The sequence below is a fragment of the Schistocerca serialis genome, chromosome 5 (assembly GCF_023864345.2).
Source record: "Schistocerca serialis cubense isolate TAMUIC-IGC-003099 chromosome 5, iqSchSeri2.2, whole genome shotgun sequence".
NCBI lineage: Eukaryota > Metazoa > Arthropoda > Insecta > Orthoptera > Acrididae > Schistocerca > Schistocerca serialis.
In genome coordinates, this window is record NC_064642.1 from 211,147,113 (window position 1) to 211,174,058 (window position 26,946).

Genomic DNA, 26,946 nt, shown 5'->3' on the forward strand with positions numbered 1-26,946 from the left:
CTGGCTATCTGTTTTCCTTCTGTAGCCTTGTCTAGTGTCATACTATACATTGGCTACAGAATATGAGTCACGTGGTAAGAATGTATTACCGTCGCAAGTAAATGTGATGAACAGTGAGAGCAGGAGAGATGCCTCATAGACCTCTCACAGACAGAAAAACAACAAATAAGCGGGTGTGAATTATGTTACAACGATGGAATTCAAGGGCCAAAACTTAAAAAACGGGACGCAAGATGCATAACAAGTGGTACTTCTGTAGAAGAAGCAGGAGGTACGTACGTCTGGATGTCCCTTCGTCACAGGTCGCTCTAGCAAATGGACGTTACGCCACGATACAGACGCAAATTTGAATACAGCGAATAGGTGCGTCAGTGACCGGACGGATAATGTATAATTTTGTGGAAAAGAAGTAGGGCATAAGGAAGATTTGTTCCCAGATCTCCCCCTTTGGAGTCCTACAGCGTAAGCACATGCCCCTATTGCCACAGCCAGTAAATGTGGCTCGATGTCGGACATTTGAATGTGACCGTGTACCTTTTTATTTTGCTTCTTTTTTCCACAGTTGGATACACCTTTTTCCTGTTTTCATGCTTATACTGTGTTCAATTTTTGACGGGTTATCCAATGGGCCATCTTACCAGTAAATGGGGAGTTTCCCTTGTCAGTAATATATTGTTAATTACAAGTTCAAAGCCAGTTATTTAATATTCACGGAGCACACATGCGTAAAGAGAATGAAGAAATACTTAATTTAGAAAAATGTTTGTTTTTGCTTTGCTAGAGTTTGTTACAGCTACCTGCGTTTCATCTTCTAGTATGTGTTTTCTGCGAAAGCACAGCGTTCACAGTGTCATATTTTTACGCCCCTCATACAGCCCCCAGGGCGGCTACGTTCCTTGTCTTGCATTACGCACATTTACTTTATCCACTCGTTTGCATAGAGTTACCCACGCGTGCTGAACAGAAACATGTTTCGGGAAACGGTGAACCAGAACTTCTCATTTTTGTAGGCGAAGTTGTGGCAATGTGCAACGGCACAATTACGCCTGCTCTTATTTATTACGTTCGTAATTCAATACCGGGTACAAAAGTAACAACCACAACACAGAGCACAGCATATCTGCAAATGAAACTAATACTACTTGGAGAAAGCAGCTTCCGAATATAATTTGCCGCCAATCTTAAGTGTGCTTGAAGTTACTGCAGCGGATCTTTTTTGGTTTGTTACAGGTGGCTATAATTTGTCTATAAATTTTTATTACTGCCTGCTGACGTTTTTATGCTAGGAGGTTGGTGATTCTGTTATATGAGGTGGTTAGGAAATGTGCTTTAGGTGTTTATAATATGTATGTTCATCTTTCACACGTATTCTGAACGACAGTCATTGAAGGTCGACGTATTCTCTTTTGTTGAATTTATTTGAAATGTTGCAAAATGTTTGTAATCACGCTTTTTGAGTGTCGCCACGAATCATCTCGAGCATGTAACAGAACGTTTCTCTCTTCGTCTCATATATTTGTAAAACTTGTGTGGTGATTTCAGTAACTGAGGAAAGAGTGTACAGTACTCGCCACGTTTTTTTCGAGACAGGTGTAGTTACTCTGTCGCATTCGGTGTATTTTTAATAGCAAAAGAGGTACTGCTACACTCGCTTCCAAGCGCAGAGGCGACATGGTATACATCCTGCCCAAGACGGTTAAAACCTAACCTACTTCACAGAACAGATTCTAACATAACCTCCGTAATCCCCCCAAAAACTGACGCAGTAGGTCGGACGGACTGTCTCAAGTTGTTGGCCGATTTCATTGAGCAACATCTGGAGACGGCACCTGATGACCTTCGTCGGTGCCATTGTTAACTCAGCATAAGACGGCTACTCTGGCAGGGCCCAAGACTGAAGTGACTCCTGTCTTTTTGCACCCTCTTCGAAAAACATTTTTCATGTCTTGTTGAGTTTGTAGAGCAGGATGAGGCGGGTTATGCGCTGAGCGAGAACAGTACATTCGTTAGACTGAAGATGAGGATCCGTAGCTAGTCACATTAGTCTTTGGAATGTTTCTTATGTCCAACAAAGGAGTGAATAGATATCTTAATGCCCCAAAAATTTGTTTTGCCTTCTTGTTCTTGTCAGCTCTCTAATATGGTAAAACGTCATACCAGCAATATTGCGAACACTCAAGGCTCCAACAGGCAGCAAATATAGGTGCGTACATGATTTGTGACAGTCGAAAATTTCAGACATCCTCACTTCCACCTCAATATCGAGCCTTTCCAGTGACGTTGGATGGATGCTAGCGTATCATAATTTCTAGGCGCGAACACAGACCGTTTAAAATTACAATGTGGCGAAAACGGACATGTACCTTTGAAGAGAATAGTCTGGAACATCCCGTATGTACTATTTCAGACATTCTCACCTCCACTTCAGTATCAAGCTTTTCCAGTGACGTTGGATCGATGCTAACATATAATTTCTAGGCGGGGCCACTGTGGTGAAAACGGAGACATACCTTTGACAAGAATATTATGGCATAGCCCATGTGTACCATTTTTAAGTGAAACACGTCTGGTTGCAAGAAGGGTAATGTGTGAAGTCTTTAACATCACCATGACAGAGTAATAGTGCAATATGCCTTACGACATCCAAATAAACTATGGTCGTGCGTTAAGGTTTTTAGCTGCAGCAAAATTAGTGTCGAGACAGTCATGGGTCACAGGTGAATCATACCTGAGCGTAGGCGAGCTGCTGAACTTCGTTATTAAATGTTCATTTAGAAAGGAGCCCCCGTTTTATTCTCAGATCGCCGAAAATATGAGTGACATATGAATTAGTGTTAGTGGCATAGTGAAACAGCTGATATTTCTAAAATTGAACAAGACTGCAGGGACCAAAGGAATCCCTAGCAGATTGCATGCAGGTTTTGCAACAGAGTTAGCCTCTCTCTTAACAATAGTATACTTTAGATACCCATTTAACTAAAACTGCACACGGTTGTTAGAAGGAAGTACAAGTCACACCTGTCTGTTCGAAGGGAAGCAGAAGTGATCCCCAATTCTACCATCTACTATCTTTGACATCTCTCTATTGCAGAGTCATGGAATATATACTGAGCTTAGGCGTTACGAACAGGATAGTCTCCACCAAGTCAGTCAGCATAGTTTTAGAAATCACTGACAATATGAAATCCCACTCACTCTTTTCACACAACGTACCGAAAGCCATAGACCATGGCTAACGAGAATATGCTGTATTTCTAGACTTCTGAGAAGCTTCCGACTCCGAATCACACCCATACTTATTAATCATAGTACGATCATATAGCATCTCAAATAAAATTTATTGACGTTTTCTTGGTAGGGAGAACGCAGCATGTGTCGTGTATAGGGAGTCATTGACATATGTGGAAAAAAACTTCAGGCCTGTCCCAGGGAAGAGTGTTGGGACCACTGTTGTTGATGTGTTAATGGCGCGGCAGACAATATTAACAGGAATCTCAGACTTTTTCCCGGTGATGCATTTGTCTGAAATTGAGTACTATCCGAAAAAAGTTGCACAAATATTCGGTCAGATCTTGATAAGATCTCAGAGTGGTGCTAAGACAGCCAACCCGCTTTAAATGCTCAGAAACCTAACAACATAAAAAAGTAGTACCCCCTAGCGAAAATATCGATGATGCACGTTTTGATTCAGTTGACTCATACAAATACCTACATGTAGCGCTGTGAAACAGGATGATCAGAGAGCCTCAGGCCCAGGCAGAGCAGGTTGGCTGGCTTTGCTTTATTGGCAGGATTCTGGGAAAACTGCAGTCAGTCTACAAAGGAGACAGCTTGTTAAGCGGCTGATGCGCCCTGTCTTAGAAAACTGCTCAAGCGTGTTGGACCAGTGCAAACAGGAGATACTGAACCTTCACAAGGAAATGCAGCACGAGATGTCATACGTTTTTTTCACTCAGAGGAGAAATAATTATAAGTTTCAAAAACCAATATGAAGTGAAGAATCTGTGGTCGAGTGGACGTAAGAAAATAGCTGACAGCTATCACCATCTGGTGAGCAAGATGTATGAGACAGGCGAAATACCCTCAGACTTCAAGAAGAATATAATAATTCAAATCCCAAGGAAAGCAGGTGTTGACAGACGTGAAAATTACCGAACTATCAGTTTAATAAGTCACAGCTGCAAAATACTAACGCGAATTCTTTACAGACGAATGGAAAAACTGATAGAAGCCGACCTCGGGGAAGATCAATTTGGATTCCGTAGAAATGTTGGAACACGTGAGGCAATACTGACCCTACGACTTATCTTAGAAGAAAGATTAAGGAAAGGCAAACCTACGTTTCTAGCATTTGTAGACTTAGAGAAAGCTTTTGACAATGTTGACTGGAATACTCTCTTTCAAATTCTGAAGGTGGCAGGGGTACAACACAGGGAGCGAAAGGCTATTTACAATTTTTACAGAAAGCAGATGGCAGTTATAAGAGTCGAGAGGTATGAAAGGGAAGCAATGGTTGGGAAGGGAGTGAGAATGGATTGTAGCCTATCCCCGATGTTATTCAATCTGTATACTGAGCAAGCAATAAAGGAAACAAAAGAGATGTTCGGATTAGGTATTAAAATCCATGGAGAAGAAATAAAAACTTTGAGGTTCGCCGATGACTTTGTAATTCTGTCAGAGACAGCAAAGGACTTGGAAGAGCAGTTGAATGGAATGGACAGTATCTTGAAAGGAGGGTATAAGATGAACATCAACAAAAGAAAGACGAGGATAATGGAATGTAGTCGAATTAAGTCGGGTGATGCTGAGGGAATTAGGTTCAAATGGCTCTGAGCACTATGGGACTTAACATCTATGGTCATCAGTCCCCTAGAACTTAGAACTACTTAAACCTAACTAACCTAAGGACAGCACACAACACCCAGCCATCACGAGGCAGAGAAAATCCCTGACCCCGCCGGGAATCGAACCCGGGAACCCGGGCGTGGGATGAGGGAATTAGATTAGGGAATTAGATTAGGAAATAAGATACTTAAAGTAGTAAAGGAGTTTTGCTATTTGGGGAGAAAAATAACTGATGACGGTCGAAGTAGAGAGGATATAAAATGTAGACTGGCAATGGCAAGGAAAGCGCTTCTGAAGAAGAAAAATTTGTTAACACTGAGTATAGATTTAAATGTCAGGAAGTCGTTTCTGAAAGTATTTGTATGGAGTGTAGCCATGTATGGAAGTGAAACGTGGACGATAAATAGTTTAGACAAGAAGAGAATAGAAGCTTTCGAAATCTGGTGCTACAGAAGAATGCTGAAGATTAGATGGGTAGATCACACAACTAATGAGGAGGTATTGAATAGAATTGGGGAGAAGAGGAGCTCGTGGCACAACTTGACTAGAAGAAGGGATCGATTGGTTGGGCATGTTCTGAGACATCGAGGATCACCAATTTAATATTGGAGGGCAGCGTGGAGGGAAAAAATCGTAGAGGGAGACTAAGAGATGAATACACTAAGCAGATTCAGAAGGATGTAGGTTGCAGTAGGTACTGGGAGATGAAGAAGCTTGCACAGGATAGAGTAGCATGGAGAGCTGCATCAAACCAGTCTCAGGACTGAAGACAACAACAACAACAACAACATCAACAGAATTGCCAGCTTTCAGCTTCGTGCAATAACGACTGCGGGAGAAAACGATAGTTGTTTATACAGCTGCGAAAATACTGCGGCGTGGCCATACAGAAGCCTGCAAAATCTCATTACACGTTTTGTTGAGTAGGGCGCGCAAAGCTACGTCCAGCCCGCTGCGTAGCTGTCGGGAATCACCTAGGGTCGCCTCGACTAAATAAATATTTTTCAGTCTCCTACAAATCGCTCGTGTAGGGACGTTGAAGAGTACACTCTACAGAGGCAGAAAGCTGTGTTTTCTATGGGCTGGCCCGACCAGTACAGAGGGTGGGGGAAGGGGGAGGGGGTGGGGATAAGCCCTGGGGCCCAAGCCTCATGGGGGGCCCAAGTCCCACAAGTGTTCGGAGGCAAATGTCAGGCCGCTATTGTAAAATAAATTTTGTATCATATAATAAATAAAAGAACATTATACCAATACCAGCATAACCAATTTTCCTTTCTACTTCAGTTCTTCAGTTTTATGAATCTTACGAGACAGTTGTATACAATTCTGTTTCGTGTTTAATCTTGAGTGCACTATATTTTCTTTAGATATTTCGCACTAAAACCACATTTTCATGGAATCAAAAATTCCCTCTCTTTAAATGTTGTTGGAAACCCTGCCAAAACATTTCCCCAACAAATGTACAAGCAGCAGTTGCGAAACGTCGTTATAATTTGGTGGATTTACCAAGAATATTAAAAAAATACAATTCTTATTCCATCACATAGTGATGCTGCATGAAAAACGAGTATACAGGAAACGTTTAGAATTCGAGAGTAAGCGTAAAATAAAATATTTCTGTTTGTAAAACGTTGTTCTGGAAGAATCATGAAAGTGAAGAAATGAAATGGCTGAAAAAGGTACATTGGCCATGATGATGCTCGGAAGTAAAGAGGTAATGTTGTTCTTTTGATATTCCGTAGTATATTCAACTTGAATTGGAACTCCCATGTTACTTGATGTGATATTATGTCTTGGTCAAAGTGGCTTGGCATTCAGAGGTTCAGCTCAGAAAATTGGAGATCCAAATAATGAAAATTTTCACGGAATATTAGAACTCTTGAGTCACTATGATCCACTTCCCGCAAAACACATTAGCAAGGTCAGAGACCGATAAGAAGCTGGAAAGTGTTTACAAGTGCATTGCCTGTCACGTGATATTAAGAATGAATTTTTTCTTGTTATCATGTCACAGGTGCCATCTTGGAACAGAAAGAAAATGAGAAGTATTATTCAGTTATTGTTACTGCAACTGCTGATTTAAATGGTATTGAACAGACAACATTCATCGTTCGTTATATTTACTTCAATAAGGAAATTGATAAATGTGAAATAAAAGAACGGTTTTTGGAATTCGTAGGTTGTAATCTGAAAATGGGCATTACTATTGTATATTTAATTCTATCGAGACTTGCGAGACACTCAGTTCCTATCAGTGAATACCGCGGGCAAGATTATTATACAGGAAGGAATATTACAGGATCTTACAAAGGAGCTCAGACACAGTTTCTTCAGCGAAATTCTCTTGCAAAATTTTTTCCCTGTACTCATGCGGAGTACATGCAGCTCAGAGTTGCATGAAGCAGATACTTTTTTCGGAATGATTCGACTTCTTTAAACCTGTTCAGTGGCACTCCACATCGATAGGAAATTCTGGAACAGTGTGTTGGAAGTTATATATATTCCACGTCTGATAATCGCTGCAGTGCTCAGGTTGACACTGCAATACCAGTTGCAGCTCACTTGTAGAAGATAGTTATTACTGTTGAAACTCTCAGTAAGATAAATTGTCAGCTGAAACGTTCTGTGATACGGGATGCTTTCCATTATGTGAGGTCATTCAAATAATTAACCATGCCATCTATTTAGCTGAAGCTATTTTTACGAATTGATTAGAGAAGCAAATTACTACAAGCTCAAAATACTACTATTAATGTTGAGGTAAGTCATTCTGACAGCTTATTAAGTGACTAAAAATATCTTCGCCAAAATTGGGACGACATTCCCCATGTTCTAAAGTTATTGCCAGTGTAAGTAATACCGATCCTGAATTTGCGGAGGTGCTCACTAGGGAGAGGAAATCATTTTATGATGAAACCAAGAACAGATTAATTCAAGATAAATATATTTTATGCCATTATTGACAATCTAGAGTCTAACTTGAGAAAGCGATATGAAATAGTGAAGACTTTAAACGAAACATTTACTGACAGAAAGGCTTACGAAGCACCATTGATTGTGTTACAAGCAAGTAGGTTATAATACGCTACCTGTTGCACGACTAATGGCGATTTACATGAGAGTGCGCCAGTATCTACACTCCTGGAAATGGAAAAAAGAACACATTGACACCGGTGTGTCAGACCCACCATACTTGCTCCGGACACTGCGAGAGGGCTGTACAAGCAATGATCACACGCACGGCACAGCGGACACACCAGGCACCGCGGTGTTAGCCGTCGAATGGCGCTAGCTGCGCAGCATTTGTGCACCGCCGCCGTCAGTGTCAGCCAGTTTGCCGTGGCATACGGAGCTCCATCGCAGTCTTTAACACTGGTAGCATGCCGCGACAGCGTGGACGTGAACCGTATGTGCAGTTGACGGACTTTGAGCGAGGGCGTATAGTGGGCATGCGGGAGGCCGGGTGGACGTACCGCCGAATTGCTCAACACGTGGGGCGTGAGGTCTCCACAGTACATCGATGTTGTCGCCAGTGGTCGGCGGAAGGTGCACGTGCCCGTCGACCTGGGACCGGACCGCAGCGACGCACGGATGCACGCCAAGACCGTAGGATCCTACGCAGTGCCGTAGGGGACCGCACCGCCACTTCCCAGCAAATTAGGGACACTGTTGCTCCTGGGGTATCGGCGAGGACCATTCGCAACCGTCTCCATGAAGCTGGGCTACGGTCCCGCACACCGTTAGGCCGTCTTCCGCTCACGCCCCAACATCGTGCAGCCCGCCTCCAGTGGTGTCGCGACAGGCGAGAATGGAGGGACGAATGGAGACGTGTCGTCTTCAGCGATGAGAGTCGCTTCTGCCTTGGTGCCAATGATGGTCGTATGCGTGTTTGACGCCGTGCAGGTGAGCGACACAATCAGGACTGCATACGACCGAGGCACACAGGGCCAACACCCGGCATCATGGTGTGGGGAGCGATCTCCTACACTGGCCGTACACCACTGGTGATCGTCGAGGGGACACTGAATAGTGCACGGTACATCCAAACCGTCATCGAACCCATCGTTCTACCATTCCTAGACCGGCAAGGGAACTTGCTGTTCCAACAGGACAATGCACGTCCGCATGTATCCCGTGCCACCCAACGTGCTCTAGAAGGTGTAAGTCAACTACCCTGGCCAGCAAGATCTCCGGATCTGTCCCCCGTTGAGCATGTTTGGGACTGGATGAAGCGTCGTCTCACGCGGTCTGCACGTCCAGCACGAACGCTGGTCCAACTGAGGCGCCAGGTGGAAATGGCATGGCAAGCCGTTCCACAGGACTACATCCAGCATCTCTACGATCGTCTCCATGGGAGAATAGCAGCCTGCATTGCTGCGAAAGGTGGATATACACTGTACTAGTGCCGACATTGTGCATGCTCTGTTGCCTGTGTCTATGTGCCTGTGGTTCTGTTAGTGTGATCATGTGATGTATCTGACCCCAGGAATGTGTCAATAAAGTTTCCCCTTCCTGGGACAATGAATTCACGGTGTTCTTATTTCAATTTCCAGGAGTGTATTTACTGAAATGTGTGGGCACGCCAGGGAACGGCTGGAGACGGAACAATCGTTATCGCAGCATTACTGGCACCAGACATTTCGTCATTGTACAAATTAGTAAAACATTTGGTCTTTTGTTTTAAAGTGAAGTGAAAGTAAATTAACTGAATTTAAAAAATTAAATTAAATAGTGCATACATACATTTTACAATCATTCATTACTGAGCGACATCTAAAGCCGAGCTTTTAAGTTCGTCAGTCGTATCAGTTTTCCCCCTTGCAATGCAAGTTATGGTTGAGTTATCACCCAGTTGCCTAGCTGTGGTTATCTTGGATCCCTGATAATTGTCTTCGTCACTACTTCTCAAACCAATTTATTACTTTTATTTCAGTCTTCTACCCCATGAAAGCATCGTAGCGCCAGTATTCTTTCTCGATATCTTTAACCTTTGCATATTCCTTAGTTATTCATCTGATTGGTGTGCCACAGTGAAAGACGAGAGATGTGGTTTAGGACTGTTTTTTGTCTGACTACATTCGAAATAATTTTGATTGTAATAGAACATTACACAAGACATGTGGTGGTGGTGGTGGTGGTTAGTGTTTAACGTCCCGTCGACAACGAGGTCATAAGAGACGGAGCGCAAGCTCGGGTTAGGGAAGGATTGGGAAGGAAATCGGCCGTGCCCTTTCAAAGGAACCATCTCGGCATTCGCCTGAAACGATTTAGGGAAATCACGGAAAACCTAAATCAGGATGGTCGGAGACAGGATTGAACCGTCGTCCTCCCGAATGCGAGTCCAGTGTGCTAACCACTGCGCCACCTCGCTCGGTACAAGATATGTCATAACAGCTATTATTAGTCTTCTGAAATAATTGAGGGCATGAAATTAAACAATTTTCCTAATAAAGCAATGGCCAGCAATGCGTCATTTGGACTTGCTCTAGGATGAAGGAGGCTGTATGTGCTAACAGAAGTGCTACAAGAAATTCACTACAAAACGAGTGTGAAATTTAGAGCATGATCTTAGCAAGCGCACATCACGCAGGGCTGCTACTGTTTTTTTCTAAGAAATATTATAATTAAATACAATGAAAGTTGCAAATATATTTATAGACGTTATTTAAATTTGTAGATAGCGCAGTTTAACTCTGACTGTAAATGTGTGTGTAATTCAGAAATGTTAATGCAGCAAATGCGCTCGGAAGAAAGTTACCTACTGGAAGCAGCAAATTGAAGTTTCAGTGCCAGTTCTGTAATTACGAATTCTGTCCTTCCCCACTTTCGTAGAAAGACAGGGTTACGTATTTCAGTCCGCGAAATTAAGTAAACAAGTTTCACAGATGATATTCTGTGACTATTGGTAACAAATTAACTTCAGTAGTTCCTTGTTTACGTGGTAAGAATAACAGCTGAAGCAAAAGATCTAAACTCGGAGTGATGAGCACTGGATTTTGAACAGAAAACGAAGCATTATCAGACGCTGTACTATTTATAGAAATGTTTATATTTTCGTTCCATGCAACATTAGACAATTAGGAACAGTTACTCTGATACATCTGTATATAAATTTCGTGCTCTCTATCTGAACACTTCGTGCTGTTTCTTTTTTGTGGATGACTTGTCACAGTCTGTACAGTTTCCTAGAATGTTCAATTGTTCTGTAATGGAGGATAATCTTCACACAACATGCAGTCGAAGTTATTACTGTTAATAGTGGCACGATGATGCATATGACTATACTGCCGCATGCTCTGATTAAACCTATTGCACCACGAACAACTGTTAATTCGCTCGAATTCCGCCGACAATATCTCGTGTAACGTGTAGTACCATAGCATAAGCCGGCAGATAAATGCTCATCAAAGCACAGAAAAGGTGAATATAGTCCCCTTTAGAAGACTCTGACAGAAAAGTGGGGAATTAGCTGCCTAAAACCTCATTCCACCTTCCTGACCAAAAATTTTGGCATGCGAACATATTCGCGCTCTTTTCGCATATAGTATTCTTAATCCTTTCATCCAGTCTGTCTTTGTAGTTAAGCCTTAGAACTCCAGCATCGCCCTCTCACCGCCACTGTCTATATACGTCTCTCTCTCTCACCTTCTCATTCTTCTCCCACTGCCTTACAGTTTTGTTCCATTGCCATCGTCTCCTCTCTCACTTACTCTGTCTCCTTACGCCTTTATTTGGCACTCACACGCAGTACCTAGGCAGCTCAACAATTCTGGGGCGTACAACTTATAATTGCCCTGTACCCATGTGTTTAAAATTTCGGTACAAATTCGCTCTCTCCTTTATATACATGCTGAATGTTCACCGGTCAGGTGGGAGGGTGCAGACACCTCCATCTCTCCCCCTCCCCCGCCCCCACCGACTGGAAGTCTGTGTGTGGTGTCCACCCATCTGTATTTTTCATTTGCAATGTCTCCTCTCTCTTTTCCTCCAGCTGCTTATATCTCCATGCATCTCTCTTTCTTTTTTATTGCCACTGTCTCTCACTGACCATCAGTACCTCCTCTCTCTTTAGCTCCCACTGCTATTCTACATCTATATATACATCATACTCCGAAAACTACCTAATGGTTGTGGCGAAGGGTGCCTTTTGAACCATTGAGTCCTCCACCCCTGTTCCACTCGCGAGTAGTGCATGGAAACAATGATTGTCGGTAAGTCTCTGTATCGGCTCTTAATTCTCGAATTTTCTCCTCATGATCATTTCTGGAGACGTATGAACGGAGAAGTAATATGTTGTCCGACTCTTCCCGGAAAGTGCTCTCTCGAAATTTCAACAGTAAATCTCTCCGTGATACACAACGCCTCTCTTGTAACGTCTGCCAATGGAGATTGTTAAGCATCTCCTTAACGCTCTCGTGCCGACTAAACGATCCCGTGACGAAACGTGCCGCTCTTCATTGGATCTTCTCTACCTCTTCCATCAGTGCTATCTGGTGGGGATTCTAGATAGATGAACAATTAAATTTCCTTAACATTGTTCCGATGAATCTGAGTCTGGCTTCTGCTTTTCCCACTATTTGTTTTATATGCTCATCCACTTAAGGTCGCTCCGGATAGGTACTTCTAGATATTTTTGCCTTCATCCATCTCTTTCTCTTTGAATGACATTTTCTCTCCCGATCACCACCGTTTTCTCTCCCTTTATCTCCCACTGGCACTGCCTCCTCTCTCTTGCACCGTCAGTCTCTCTTTTTTCCTCTCTACCAGCACAAAAAGCGCGAATATGTTCGCATGCCAAAATTTTTGGTGTGAGAGACGAAATAAGTGTTGAGACGGCTGGTTCGCAAATTTTCTGTCAGAGGAACATATTCGCCTTTTTGTGCTCCGAAAGGAACATTCTTCCGCTGGTTCGCTTCTTTTCCCTGCTACACCTGTGTACGCAGCTGGTCTAAAACGAGTACTACAGGTCAGTGAAGTTTTGACGGACAACTTACTTATACTTTGACACGTTTATGTACTTTAATACAGAAAACAAGAAATAAGTACCCATAATATAAGGTTAACACACAATCATTTGTTTTGTAAGTAGGCTGTTTATGTTTTCTTATTGGTAACGCCACCTCTGTATGAAAATCACTGGCTGTGCTGTGTGCAGTCTGTGGCTGCTTTGCATTGTTGTAATACTCGCCATTGTAGTGTTAGGCAGCTGGCTGTGAACAGCGCGTAGCGTTGCACAGTTGGAGGTGAGCCGCCAGCAGTGGTGGATGTGGGGAGAGAGATGGCGGAGTTTTGAAATCTGTCATGAACTGCTATATTTATATATGATGATATCAAGGTAAATACATTGTTTGTTCTCTATTAATATCTTTCATTTGCTAACTATCCCTATCAGTAGTTAGTGCCTTCCATAGTTTGAATCTTTTATTTAGCTGGCAGTAGTGGCGCTCGCTGTATTGCAGTAGCTTGAGCAGCGAAGATTTTTGTGAGGTAAGTGATTTGTGAAAGGTATAGTTTAATGTTAGTCAGGGCCATTCTTTTGTAGGGAATTTTGAAAGTCAGATTGCGCTGCGCTAACAAAATATTGTGTGTCAGTTTAAGCACAGTCATGTATAATTGTTCTAAGGGGACGTTTCATATGTCGACCCTTGGCCTAGGATACCTCACTGGAATCTTCTGATTTTTTTTTTCTTGTAGTTTGTGTAATTAGTGTAGCCTTTGTTTATTGCTAGCGCGCAATTATAGAGAAAATCTCCTTTGTAGTTGCAGTCTTTCATTGTTGTACAGTAAAACAGTTGTGGCATGCATGTAGATTTGCACCAAGCATTTCGCAGCTGCAATTAACTAGATATTATTTTCAGTGTTATGTTAATGTGTTCTCTTATTTTTGCTCTTCAAATTGTGCTTTTCTGTGTTGTCGTGTGAAATATTGTGACAATAATGGCGTGTGAAAAACGTAATACTAGGCTCCAAAGTAAACTGAGAAATGACAGTGAAGACGAAAGCAGTGTGTTAGCGCCGCAGAGTAATGAATTAACAGACATTCAAAGTAGTAATTTGGTAACTGTGCATAGGGAAATGGAGCGGGCGGCAAACAATGGCGTGGACAGTGAAACAATTAGTGAAGAGGGACGCATTATCGATCGATCGGTCGGCAACAGCTCGCCTCAGGAATCGGGAATGACAGGACACAATTTTGCAAATACTGTAGACTCAGGTTTTGGGTTCTCACCGTTTTCTCAAATGAGTCAAGACACATTTTCCACTTGTCAAAATGTGAATGTTGCCGGTGCAACTTCACTACCGAAAAGCACTGAGGAACATGTTTCGGACACCAGTGCATTGTTATTACAATTAATGCAACAAATGGGACAAAAGCTTGAAAAGTTAGACACAATGGAACAAAATCAGAGACAAACACAGCAAAAGCTTCAAAAGTTAGACACATTGGAACAAAATCAGAGACAAACACAGCAAAAGCTTGAAAAGTTAGACACCACACTTGAAAAAACACGTGAAGATTTAACTACTGAGTTACATAACATTGAATCGAAATGTCAAAAGGTCTGTAATGACGTAAAAGCACAAATTTGTGAGCATTTCCAACCTATTTTTTCGCGTCATGAAAATGTATTACAGAATCACAAAGCAGCCATAAAAGAACTGCAAACTATTGTTCATGAAAATCATGAGACCTTGCAAGCTAAAACTGACTCAGTTGCATCTACCGATTCGGTTACGCAACTTGCAAGAACTCAGGAAAATTTAAAGGACACAGTAGATTCGATTTCAACACAAATGAACACTCTGAAACTTGGTTCAGAAAAACACACTGAGGAAATGTGTTCACTATCGGAGAAAGTAGCCAAACTTTCGGATCAGTTCAATAATTTATCTACGAAGGTAGATGATAATCTGAATGACACAGAAGAGTGCAAACAAATTAGGAAATTCAAACAAAATCAGAATCAAATTAATACGCAATACAAAAGAGAAATCCGGGAAGTACAAGATCAGTTGGCACAAGTAATACAAAAATTTCATATTTCAGAGGACACTGGCGCTCCAACACGGGAAGAGGAACTTAGAAATACGGAAAAGCCACAAAATAATAACACAGGACACTTCGGAAATTATGAAAGAAATTGGCAAGGCGCATTGAATTTTGAAATGGAACCGCCGAAACGACGTAACAATGACCGATATGCGACTCGCCGACATGATGACTTTGACTATAAGCTGTTCATTACTACACGTAAATTCAAAACATTTAAGAATTCTGGCAACGACATTCATCCACAAGCGTGGCTCCATCAATTCTCTCATTGTTTTCCTCCCGACTGGTCATTAGAGCACAGATTAGAATTTATGTGTGGCTACTTGGAGAATGAACCAGCTGTAAGAATGCGATCGGTAATTCACGATTGCCACAGTGAAGGAGAGTTTTACCATGCCTTCCTCTCAGCATATTGGTCTCAAGCCACACAAGACCGAGTAAAACATAGCATCATAATGATGAAACGTTTCGAACAATCTGAATTTTCCAGTCTTATGAAATATTTTGAAGACATGTTGCATAAGAATCAGTATCTTTCAAACCCATACAGCCCCTCAGAACTCATCCGCATTTGCTTAATCAAACTGCCTGAACATTTACGACATATTATTTTGGCAGGACGTTGCAAAGACGACATTGAAGCATTTCAGGGACTCTTACAAGAATTAGAAATTGACACAGACAGTCGCGGGATGCGAAAACAGGAAAACAATCACAACAGGTCACATCCGTCACAATTCCGTGACGACAGAAACAATAACTGGACACGACAAGGCTATTCTTACAACGCAAATCGTGACCAAAACAGACACCACCCATATGACAACCACTGGAAGAGTAATAATAGTTACAGAGAAAGATCGCATTTCCGTAGTAATGAATATGACAGAGATAACCAGAGAAACAGACAATATGGGAACCAAAACAATTATTATCAAGGGAGGCAGGATAACTTCAGATGCAACAGTTCGGAACAGAGTTACGATTCAGGGAGAAATTCTCCACCACATGACCGACAAACAAGAAACTATGTAAACTACCGACAAAACGACAGACGTGAATTTCATCAGAACTGGCGGGATTCTAACAGAGCTGGGCCCTCTCGGCAAGGCAAATTTGTAGAAGTTAGGTCTCCTAATCCCAATAACAACGCGCGCCAACAAAGAGACAGACAATGACTCCCGCCACAGGCACCCACGTGTGCCAGCTGGCTCAGAGAAAAATAACATAGACGCTAACCTTGAGAAAAATTCCAGTATTCTTTACCGACGTATACCACATGATAATTGCGTTGAAGTTGAAACTCTGCGTACTAGGAAGAGTAAAGGTTTACACCACATTTCACATGTAAAACCGTTTATTGAAAGATAATCTGCTTTTTAACTTTGTCATTGCCATAAAACTTTTCACTTTACATTACTAGTATGCTTGTCAGACTTAGAATCTGTTAACATACAACAATGTTTGAAGTTAAATATCCTGTCAAGAACCAAGAGAACTTATTGAAACAGAAATTACGAATGCATTGTTATTGTGAACAGACGACACAGTGTTATTGTGTGTGTACATTCTTGCTTGTTAGTTGCACGATTACATAACGACTATAAGGCTCACATACTTAGAACATTTACCAGTAGTGCTAATGAGATTTTAATGCAACATTTTGGTTTACCTGAAAATACATTCTGGGTTCTGTGAGATACCAGACAACAGAGTGATTAGTTTATGTGACAGATACACGATTTTATCATGACGCTACTAATGAGTGACAATTTACAATGTTGCTTTTGCGCTATATCTGTTTTATATCTGCACAGTTTTTCTGAATTATTCTGGAAAGTAAAACAGGTTTTAGTAGTAACTTTTGTGGTATAGCTACAATGAGACTGCCTTTTCCGTAGCACAACAATACGTTACAGCACAGTACTTTCCTCATCACGGCAATAAGCGTAATAACTAAGACATTTATACGCAAAGCATTTCACTTTTGTGTATTATGAGGTAAGTACATTGACTTCTGCAGAACGTAGCTTTCGGAGGACGATAACTACGACCCTTCCACACAGGTTATGTTGCAACAAGACGCACATTTAGCGCTACAGTACACGTATTTGAGTGATTAATTTTGTACTTAAAACATTTATTTTTAAAGATTTTTGAATTACAAAGAAAGTTTTCCGTGATACATTTCATTCCATTGCTGTAATCTGTAACACCTGAGGGTATAACTACATTAATCCTCAGGGGGGTACACGCTTACTTTGTGTACCATGTGTTTGACAAGCACAAGGAGCCCTAGCTAATATGGTATTTGCTTATACAACTTTACACATCGGTACCATATTTCTCTAAGACAAAATTACACAGCTATCTGATCATTTAACTGAGAGAGACAAACATTTTTTTTACTACGTCAGTGACAGATGTTTACGTAATTACACAGTTGGGTAACTTCACACTTACGAAATTGTATTTTGTCTGTACTTTGTGAACTGTTCATATTTTTTCGGAACCATTGTGATACTACGAGAGCTTTGAATAATGTATTTGGTATGAGATCATGATTTTTAAAGTACGTTTGAGGTAGATGACACTATTGAAATGAGCAGAGATTTTTTTTTAGGTTTTGAAATTATTGGAGGAAGCTACGACGATTTTGAGATGTGGCTGAGGTTTTTTGATGTTATTATTACGATGATGATGTGTATTATGCTGTTGCGGTATGTTTATGATCAATAAGCTGATGCTATATGAGTTATTTGATTATGTTATGTATTTATTATGATGAAATATTGAAGTGTCGTCGCAAGATTGACATGTCGACGAATATATATATATATATGTGTAATAAGGTAAGGAGTAATGAATAGTGGTTAGGGACTCTGACTTGTGAAAAAGGATGTTGGAAACCAAGAATCGTACTTTAATAGTTATGAAATGTGTGTAAATGCGTGAATGTATCACAATGCCGGCGAAAATTTTTTGGACTCTGTTATATTTACAGGATTTTGTTTCTACAGATTTGTAACCCAAATTCTTGACCTGTGAAATATTTTTATATGAGACTGTCACTGTAGCAGAAACTGCTGTTGTAAATATTTCCGTAAGAAAGTTAAGTGACCACCTGCACGTAATGCGTCGCGGGCACCCACCTGGGCGACAGCCGCCCGAAAAAAGCCATTAGCGTTTCAGCGGCACAGGTAGAAAAAAAAAGGGAGGCCATTATCCTCGCTATTGACGTTCCTTTGTAGAAAGCATCGCAAAAACGACACGGTCGAACTTGAAAACATATGATTACACTGTGGAGCTCTTAATTTATGATTTTTACTGAAATGCTTATGAATTGATGGGAAATATTCTTACATCTGCAAACCTGATAATGACAAGTGTCTTTCTACGAGAGTTGAGAGCTACTGACTTACGAAATGCCACATAGCTACTGAATGATGTTTTTATGCTTTGGTTTGCGTAATTGCTTATTTCATTTGACATCTGTTTACCAGCTGTGTTGCAGCATTGGTTTCATAAAATAAAATTAAATGTATTTGCTAATGTGAACACTTTCTGTCGACAGATCTATTAAATAATAATTTTGTGATCCACATTCTTCAAAAAAGGAGCACTTGGAAAGGAAAGAACAATAAGAAGGGACTAGTAACAGTAACTGCATATATAATATTCTTTTCAAGTACATGGTAATATTTTTTTTACAATAAGTTGTTGTGGTACACCACTTTAATTACATAGACATTAAGATGTGAATATACATTTCCCTTATCTGCATTGTTGTTTTTACTGTAATATTTTTCTGCTTGAGCTGTGTCATGTTTAGGTATACAGGTAAGTTACTGCTGTTTGCCAGGCATAGTGTTACTGAATTTGACTTTGTGTTACTCTGCTAAGCCAGTTTACTACTGATTTATTTTTCTTGTTGCTGCACATTGGCTCATATTAGTTGTAAAGTTGCATTGCTTGGTAATTTAGATTTACTGTAGCTTGCTTTGCAATTTTCCATTTTTTTGGTCATTGCTGTTTGTGTTACTTATTTTGTGCTGCTACATTGCCTCGTCCCTTAGTTTAGCATCTGAGCTCAGTAGATTTAAGTTAGCTTAAGAGGGGGTAGCCTCTACTTGAATGAGTTGCGATGAATTGGAAGAAATGCATTGAGAAGTTATACGAAAAAAAGTACAGAAAACAGGTTTAGGTAGGATTTTCTTGGAAATAAATGTTGAGGTAAGAAATGTGTGAACATATAAATACAGAAAGCATGCTTAGATAGAATTTTTTTGGTGGAAACAAAGGATGAAATAAGAGGAAAGATATGTGAAGTTTTGGGTTGGACTGCAGTACCACATGTTACACTGAAAACGAACCCTGTCCTTTCCTATTGGTGTTATCCCACTATGTGTTTGTGTACCCTTGTGTATTTGTTTTCTTTCTGTCTCTGTGTAGTTTCATAGAATTTTTTCTTCTTTTAATATTAAGCTACATTCACTATGATGAGGAATACTGTTATCCTCGAATATAATTGGCATTAATAATATGTTATTTACTTTGTAAAGATGTTAGACATTACTAATTCTGTTCTGTTTAATGCTCATGTGTGAAGTTGATGTTTCAAAAGTTATTGTGATCTTTTATGTATGTACTCATGTCATAATTCCACTGATGTATATGTTAGTTCGATTCTTTTGTAAAGCCTGTACTACAAATGTTATCTGTATTGTTATGTTTTTAATGATGTATTCTGTACCTTTGTTATTGTATTCTCATGTTATAAAATTGTAATTGACACCAGTTTATCAAACTAAGTAACTTGTAAGCATTCATTTCACTGCACACATTTCCGTTGGTCATAGTATATGGACAATGTGTGAGACGTAGGGACTGATAGTGTTTGCACATGTGTTAATGATTCAGCAAGGGACTGGATAACAGCATTGCTGGTTCTAAGGACAATTCCAAAAACTTTGTGAGTGCACAAGTGGTGGTTTATGGACTTGCTACATTATCCGCAAGACTCTTCAGTGGTGATTGTGCACCTGCACAGTCACAACAGATGGCTGCTGGCCATCTCTTCAAGGACTACGTGGTCTACATCTTTGATGATCCATCAATACCATTATTTCTACAAGGACTGCAGTGGGTCTGCACCTTCGATGACCCACCAATACCGTAATCCCTACCAGGACTACAGTGGGTCTGCACCTCTGGTGGCCCACCAATACCATACTCTCTACCAGGAATACAGTGGGTCTGCTCTGTGATGACCTACCCACCAATATTCTTCAAAACTTCGACTGACTCTGCTGTGGGTTTGCTCTGTTGTGGCGCATTATCTGTCAGCATGTCAAGAGTCAGCACTGTCTTTCTATTGGAAGGACAACGCTACTTCTTCAAGATTGCATGGAAATCCACTACTTCCATGTGCATTTTCTTCTACTGCTCAGACTTTGAGAAAAGAAATGGCAGTTTTTCTGTGATGAATGATCAGGACTGCCTTTATGGACTGTGAGAAAATTTTAGCTTTTGACCAACATTGTATCAATAAGTGTGTTCATTTAATTTCTTTGTTATTGTAATTATGAAAAATTTTATCAAATTATTATTGGCCACTGCCCAAAACAATTTGTAAAATTTTTTGTGGGGAGCATGGGGGCTATGTAAGTAGGCTGTTTATGTTTTCTTATTGGTAACGCCACCTCTGTATGAAAATCACTGGCTGTGCTGTGTGCAGTCTGTGGCTGCTTTGCATTGTTGTAATACTCGCCATTGTAGTGTTAGGCAGCTGGCTGTGAACAGCGCGTAGCGTTGCACAGTTGGAGGTGAGCCGCCAGCAGTGGTGGATGTGGGGAGAGAGATGGCGGAGTTTTGAAATTTGTCATGAACTGCTATATTTATATATGATGATATCAAGGTAAATACATTGTTTGTTCTCTATTAATATCTTTCATTTGCTAACTATCCCTATCAGTAGTTAGTGCCTTCCATAGTTTGAATCTTTTATTTAGCTGGCAGTAGTGGCGCTCGCTGTATTGCAGTAGCTTGAGCAGCGAAGATTTTTGTGAGGTAAGTGATTTGTGAAAGGTATAGTTTAATGTTAGTCAGGGCCATTCTTTTGTAGGGCTGTTTATGTTTTCTTATTGGTAACCCCACCTCTGTATGAAAATCACTGGCTGTGCTGTGTGCAGTCTGTGGCTGCTTTGCATTGTTGTAATACTCGCCATTGTAGTGTTAGGCAGCTGGCTGTGAACAGCGCGTAGCGTTGCACAGTTGGAGGTGAGCCGCCAGCAGTGGTGGATGTGGGGAGAGAGATGGCGGAGTTTTGAAATTTGTCATGAACTGCTATATTTATATATGATGATATCAAGGTAAATACATTGTTCTCTATTAATATCTTTCATTTGCTAACTATCCCTATCAGTAGTTAGTGCCTTCCATAGTTTGAATCCTTTATTTAGCTGGCAGTAGTGGCGCTCGCTGTATTGCAGTAGTTTGAGCAGCGAAGATTTTTGTGAGGTAAGTGATTTGTGGAAGGTATAGTTTAATGTTAGTCAGGGCCATTCTTTTGTAGGGAATTTTGAAAGTCAGATTGCGTTGCGCTAACAAAATATTGTGTGTCAGTTTAAGCACAGTCATGTATAATTGTTCAAAGCGGACGTTTCAGTTTTACGTTTTTCCTCGATACTTTGCTCACTGATCGTAATTCATCGAAAACGACCAGCTTATGATTTGCATCGTAAAAGAGTAAAAATGTTGTAGAAATAGTTTACTGAATTTCAGCTGTTTACAGTTTTATACAATTTTTGGCTATCATTTTATTTTCAGGGATGTTAAGACCCTTTTTAGCCTATTTTTGCTACCGAAGTATCACTCCGGACATATTTGTATAGGATTGAAGTGCCCGTTGTACAGAGACAGTGCGTAATAAAGTTTTAGTGGTGGAAAAATTCTGACTAAGAACTGTTTGGTGACCCCGGAACCCGTCGATGACCTTAGAACCCATGTCATGTGTCCACAATGCCAGTTAAAAGTACATTTACGCTGCAGAGCGACTATTACAGGCAGATTAAAACTGTGTGTCGGACCAAGACTCGAACTCAAGGCTCTTCGCCTTTCGTGGGCAAGTGCTCTGCGCTCCCTTATCACAGCTTTACTTCCTCCAGTACCTCGTCCCCTACCTTCCTAGTCGGTCCGAACACAGTTTTAATCTGTCACGAAGCTTCATATCAGGGCACACTCAATTGCAGTGTGAAAATTTCATTCTGTTACGTGCATATCTAACTGCATATGTACGACAACTTTGAACCTCTGGATCCTGGTATCGGATATTGATAACGAAAAAGTTTCAAAGTTCCCCGAGAATATCGTCTTAAGAACATGTGGTAAAATTTTCGAGGATCTGCGATGAATAGAAACTGCAAAAGTGCCATTCCTACAATTCGTTGTTTTCGTACCAAAAAAATAGTGTTTTTTAGCCGTTTTACCAGGAACCGCAGATGAAGAAAGCGTGCTTTTATAAGCCACTTAAGGTCCACCCTAGACCACACCTAATGCAGTTCTTCCGATAGATATATAAATAGTCACTAAGGCGAGGACTTTGCAAAATAGTTAATCGCCTATTTCTGTCATGAACATATCCCGAGATATTACCCTCAGAAAATGACATTTTCGCAACTGGCTTTTCGGGACCCACTGGTACCTTGCACTGGCCGACTGAATTTGTGAAGATATGTTTAGTGTTTAATAATAAACTATATCTATGCTATATTTCATCCCAATGAGTATTTTTGTGTATCTCCGATACTCCCAGAATTGCGTAGTGTTTAAATCATGTAAAACATTCTTTAAAATAACAATAAAATATATTTGGACATGGGATCCAGTCAAACATCTTGCCCCTGGGCCCAGTTAGGGCTCCCAGAGGCCCTGTCTACGGGCGAGGTCGTTTCCAGTGAGGGAGCGTGGTCCGATTAAACACCCGAGGGTGTCAGTGATACAGTTTTGGCTGTGAATACGTTTGTTTTCAGGATTCGTACAATGCAAATAGCTTCTTCGTGGTGTAGACCGAAGGCGACAGAGTGGCACACGCGGCTGGCAGTTGCAGTCTTGTCCAGCTCAACGGTGTCTATGTTGTGTGTCGGAGGTCGGCAAACCACACCTTCAGCAGGGGCGTCGTCGTGCATGATGAGGTCTGAGAGCGTTGCCCACCCAGCTGGGACGCCAGCACCGTGGCGTCCTGCTTCATTGAGACACTCTCGAAGACACAGGAGTTCGTGTCCACGAAACCGACCAACAACTCTGCACGGGGCGATAGTAGCCTTGTAGAAGTGTGCCCTGGCCTCCTAACAAGAGATGGCCAAAACTCCGGTAGCAGCTCACACAGCACGAATGTGCCTCTCCCAGTCAATGTGTGTGGCTGCCAGCTAGCAGGTCATCCTCAATCTCCTCCCAACGGGATGTTCGTTGAAGACGCTCAAATCTTCATATCAGTGGCAGCAAGGTAGGCAGCAAGTTAGGCAGCAGCGACATTCAACGTCAGTGGAGCGCCGCAGGTTGTCTGGTATCCTGTAGTTGAAATCACCAGATGAATATTAGGCTGTAAATCACGGAACAGCTCACTCATACCGAGTGACGAGTGACTGCTCATAACTGAATCGAACAGAATAGGATGTTTGCTTCAGAAGTCCCAATATTTATACTGATTGGCTCATCACGAAGACGCTATTGTGCTGCGCTCAAGAGTGAATTTAGCCTCCTTTTTCTTAGCTTGTCGGCACTTTACACCGAACTGCAGTGTTCCAGCTGAAGCTTTCAGTTTTTCAGCTTGGCGCCTTCCGTCATATCAGCAGGCTGAAAGTCTTCCTTGCTTGTCATTTACGTGATGTTACAGCACATTGCAGTGTTACCAGAACGACATTAGGTTGGGTTGTTTGGGGGAGGAGACCGGACAGCGAGGTCATCAGTCTCATCGGATTAGGGAAGGATATAAGATAAAATGGGTCGTGCCCCTTCCAATGGAACCATCCCGGCATTTGCCTGGAGCGATATAGGGAAATCACGGAAAACCTAAATCAGGATGGCCGTACGCGGGATTGAACCGCCGTCCTTCCGAATGCGAGTTCGGTGTGCTAACCACTGTGCCACCTCGCTCGGTACGACGTTAGGATGTGATCACTTTGCTGTGGTCACGCTCTGCACTGTCTCTTCAAATGTGGTGTGCAATGGCTCAGTTGTGTGCCTCACTGTTGTTACACTGACTGTCATTCCTGGATGAATTCTGATTCTGGCACAGGAGAAACGACTACTTTAGTGCTTATGCGTATTGTGCGTTGTCTTGGCCCAAATCTGTAGTTGATGGGGAAAAAAATTAAAAATGTTACGTTCTGTCAGAATTCCTTTCTGCTGTTCAACACTACACACAGTCACTGAAGCAGTATGTCTCCCATGCTCCACACAAGAGTAGAATGGGAAGAAACCCAAATATGTTGTACCATGCAATGAACATCAAAGCGCTTTGCAGAGTGTATAAGTAGAAATTCCTTCAATGCGTGACATCAGACAGTACATAAAACTGGGCCAAAAGTAATGTTAGTTTGTATGCTTTGTGGACAGTTGTTATATTTGCTTCATGAATGGGTATTCTTTTATTTGCATTGCATGTTAATTTCAGTTTCATACATATTTACATTTTGTATTGTGTAATCGTGATGCAGTGGTGACGTTGAACAACGTACTGTTGCAATTGTAGCGTTGCACGAACAACCCACGTGGTGTAACGGAAGGGCGTTGCTTATATAACTAAGTGATTCACTGATAACTGACATTAAGAAACCATTTTAAATAACCGGAAAAGGAAACATTTGCAAACTTCCGTATTCTGTGCATCGCCCTTGTAAATTACCTTAAATGAAAGAAATTTTGTTATTATAAAGGAGACAGTGTAGAAAAGAAAGATCATGTTCGACTTTTTTCTGCTGTACTTCAATTTAAAGTGGTTAACAGTGTGGAAACAAAAGAGAAACTGAAGAACTGAAAAGAGTGCAGCGATGCGAAATAATACTAGGCCATAGCTATTTCATGACAATGGCTCATTTTATTTTATTTCTAGTTCCATGAATAAATGACGTAAATGTTGTCACATCAAAATTCTTCTTTAAATACACCGCACGAGTTTACAACTAGATTCGTACATCAATAATTTCATTAACAGTATTATATAAATGCTCATCTAATATGGTAATAGCTATTACGAACATTTACCGTACAATATGTAATTCAGTAAATCATAATCAAACTCTGAAGATATCACGCCAATAACACTTTCCGGTACAGTCCTTCCCATGTTCTCAAAAATTTTGAGAAACAAGGTTCCAACAGAATACTGCTGAACCATCTTTCGGACATCCCTTAGAACAATATCTCAGTTTGGTTTCCATAAGGGCTTCTCTACTGAGAAATCAATATCTGATGTCGCGAAATCAGTTGTAATAGAACTAAACAAGAAAAATTTTTAGTTGACATTTTCCGTGATCTTCCCAAGAACGTTGGTGTATAAGTCATTAAATAAAACAGAGTGTCACATTAGCAAATGTTATGATCAGAATTACTATTAAATTCAGAACTTGGGAATATCAAATATGATGTGTTGCAGGGTTTTCTGGATGACCCGTTTCTGCATAAATGAGTTTCTCGGGACATTAAAAAACTGTGATGTTAACTAATGACGTTAATACACTGATACAGAGACGGTGCGTAACCATACCCGAGTCAACCAGGAGTATAATCGAATAAGCCTACAACTGGTGCACAGGTAACAGATTAAACTTTAATCTCTACAAAAATTCATAGTATGAAGTTCCAAATAAATAAAAGTGACCTGCAATTACCAGAGGTAGAAATTAATGGACATATATTGGATGAGGATACCTTGGGCACCCAGATGAATAATAAACTGTGTTGGCAGCAGCAGGTGGATAAGTTCCTGAACGAGCCCAGTTCTGGCAGCTCTGCTCTCAGGATTCTCTTTTACTGAATTCGCCTACAAACAGAATTGTCAGCATACTTTACACTCACTCAGTACTCTGAAATGACATAATATTCTGGGACTGTAGAGCTAAGGCAAATAAGTATTCTTTCTGCAGAAGTGTACAGTAGGACTATCATATAAAGTCGATTGGCAAATAGACTACGAATCCCTCTGTAGGGTTGAGAAAGCAGCTTTAATTCTAGAGTAAACGTCTGCATCGTTATATATCAGACAGGAAACTGGAAATCATCAAGCATTCAAAAACAAAGTGAAAAAATACCTCACTAGCCACGCATTTTGCGATTTATCGGAATATATGGAGCTGGGGATGTAAATTCAGCATAACTGTCACGTTTGTACTAAACAGATAATGACTTTTCAGTTTACAGACAAGTGATAGTCTTCTCTGTAAAATTACATAAATTATTTGTTTGAAGTACTAAATAAAAACAGCAGCTGTGCAGTATGGAAAAAAAGAAGCTGCTTTGCTCAGTGTAACTGTTATCTTCCTAATATACATACACTAAGTAATCTGGAAGTAATTTTCAAAGTTATCAGTGCAACAAGCGGAAAATTAGTCACAATAGGACTATGTTGTAAGCATACTCTTAAGTATAATCTACGTCCCTACAAAATTAGACAGTAGTGGGTGTTTCTTAGTGTACGGTATAAAATCACTAAGTCACATCCCTGCTGACTATCCTTTATGATGAGATTTACGGAACATGATGTGCGAATGAATGAATAAATGAATTTATCATAATATTTAATATGCCAGTAGTACTCGCTGATTTTTGCTTTGCAGCGTGTAGATCTTTACTGTTACCTCATAACTGCCAAGAAATTCTTGCAAAGAGTTCAAAAGAATTTTGTAATAGATGTCTTTTAATTTATTCACGTCACCAAAAACATTTTTGCCAAGAACTATAAGGGATTACGTATGACTATGGTTCAGTAGTGGACTTCCAAATGTCCCATGTAGAGGGTCTTTATTTCTTAGAGTGTACGTTACTGGAAG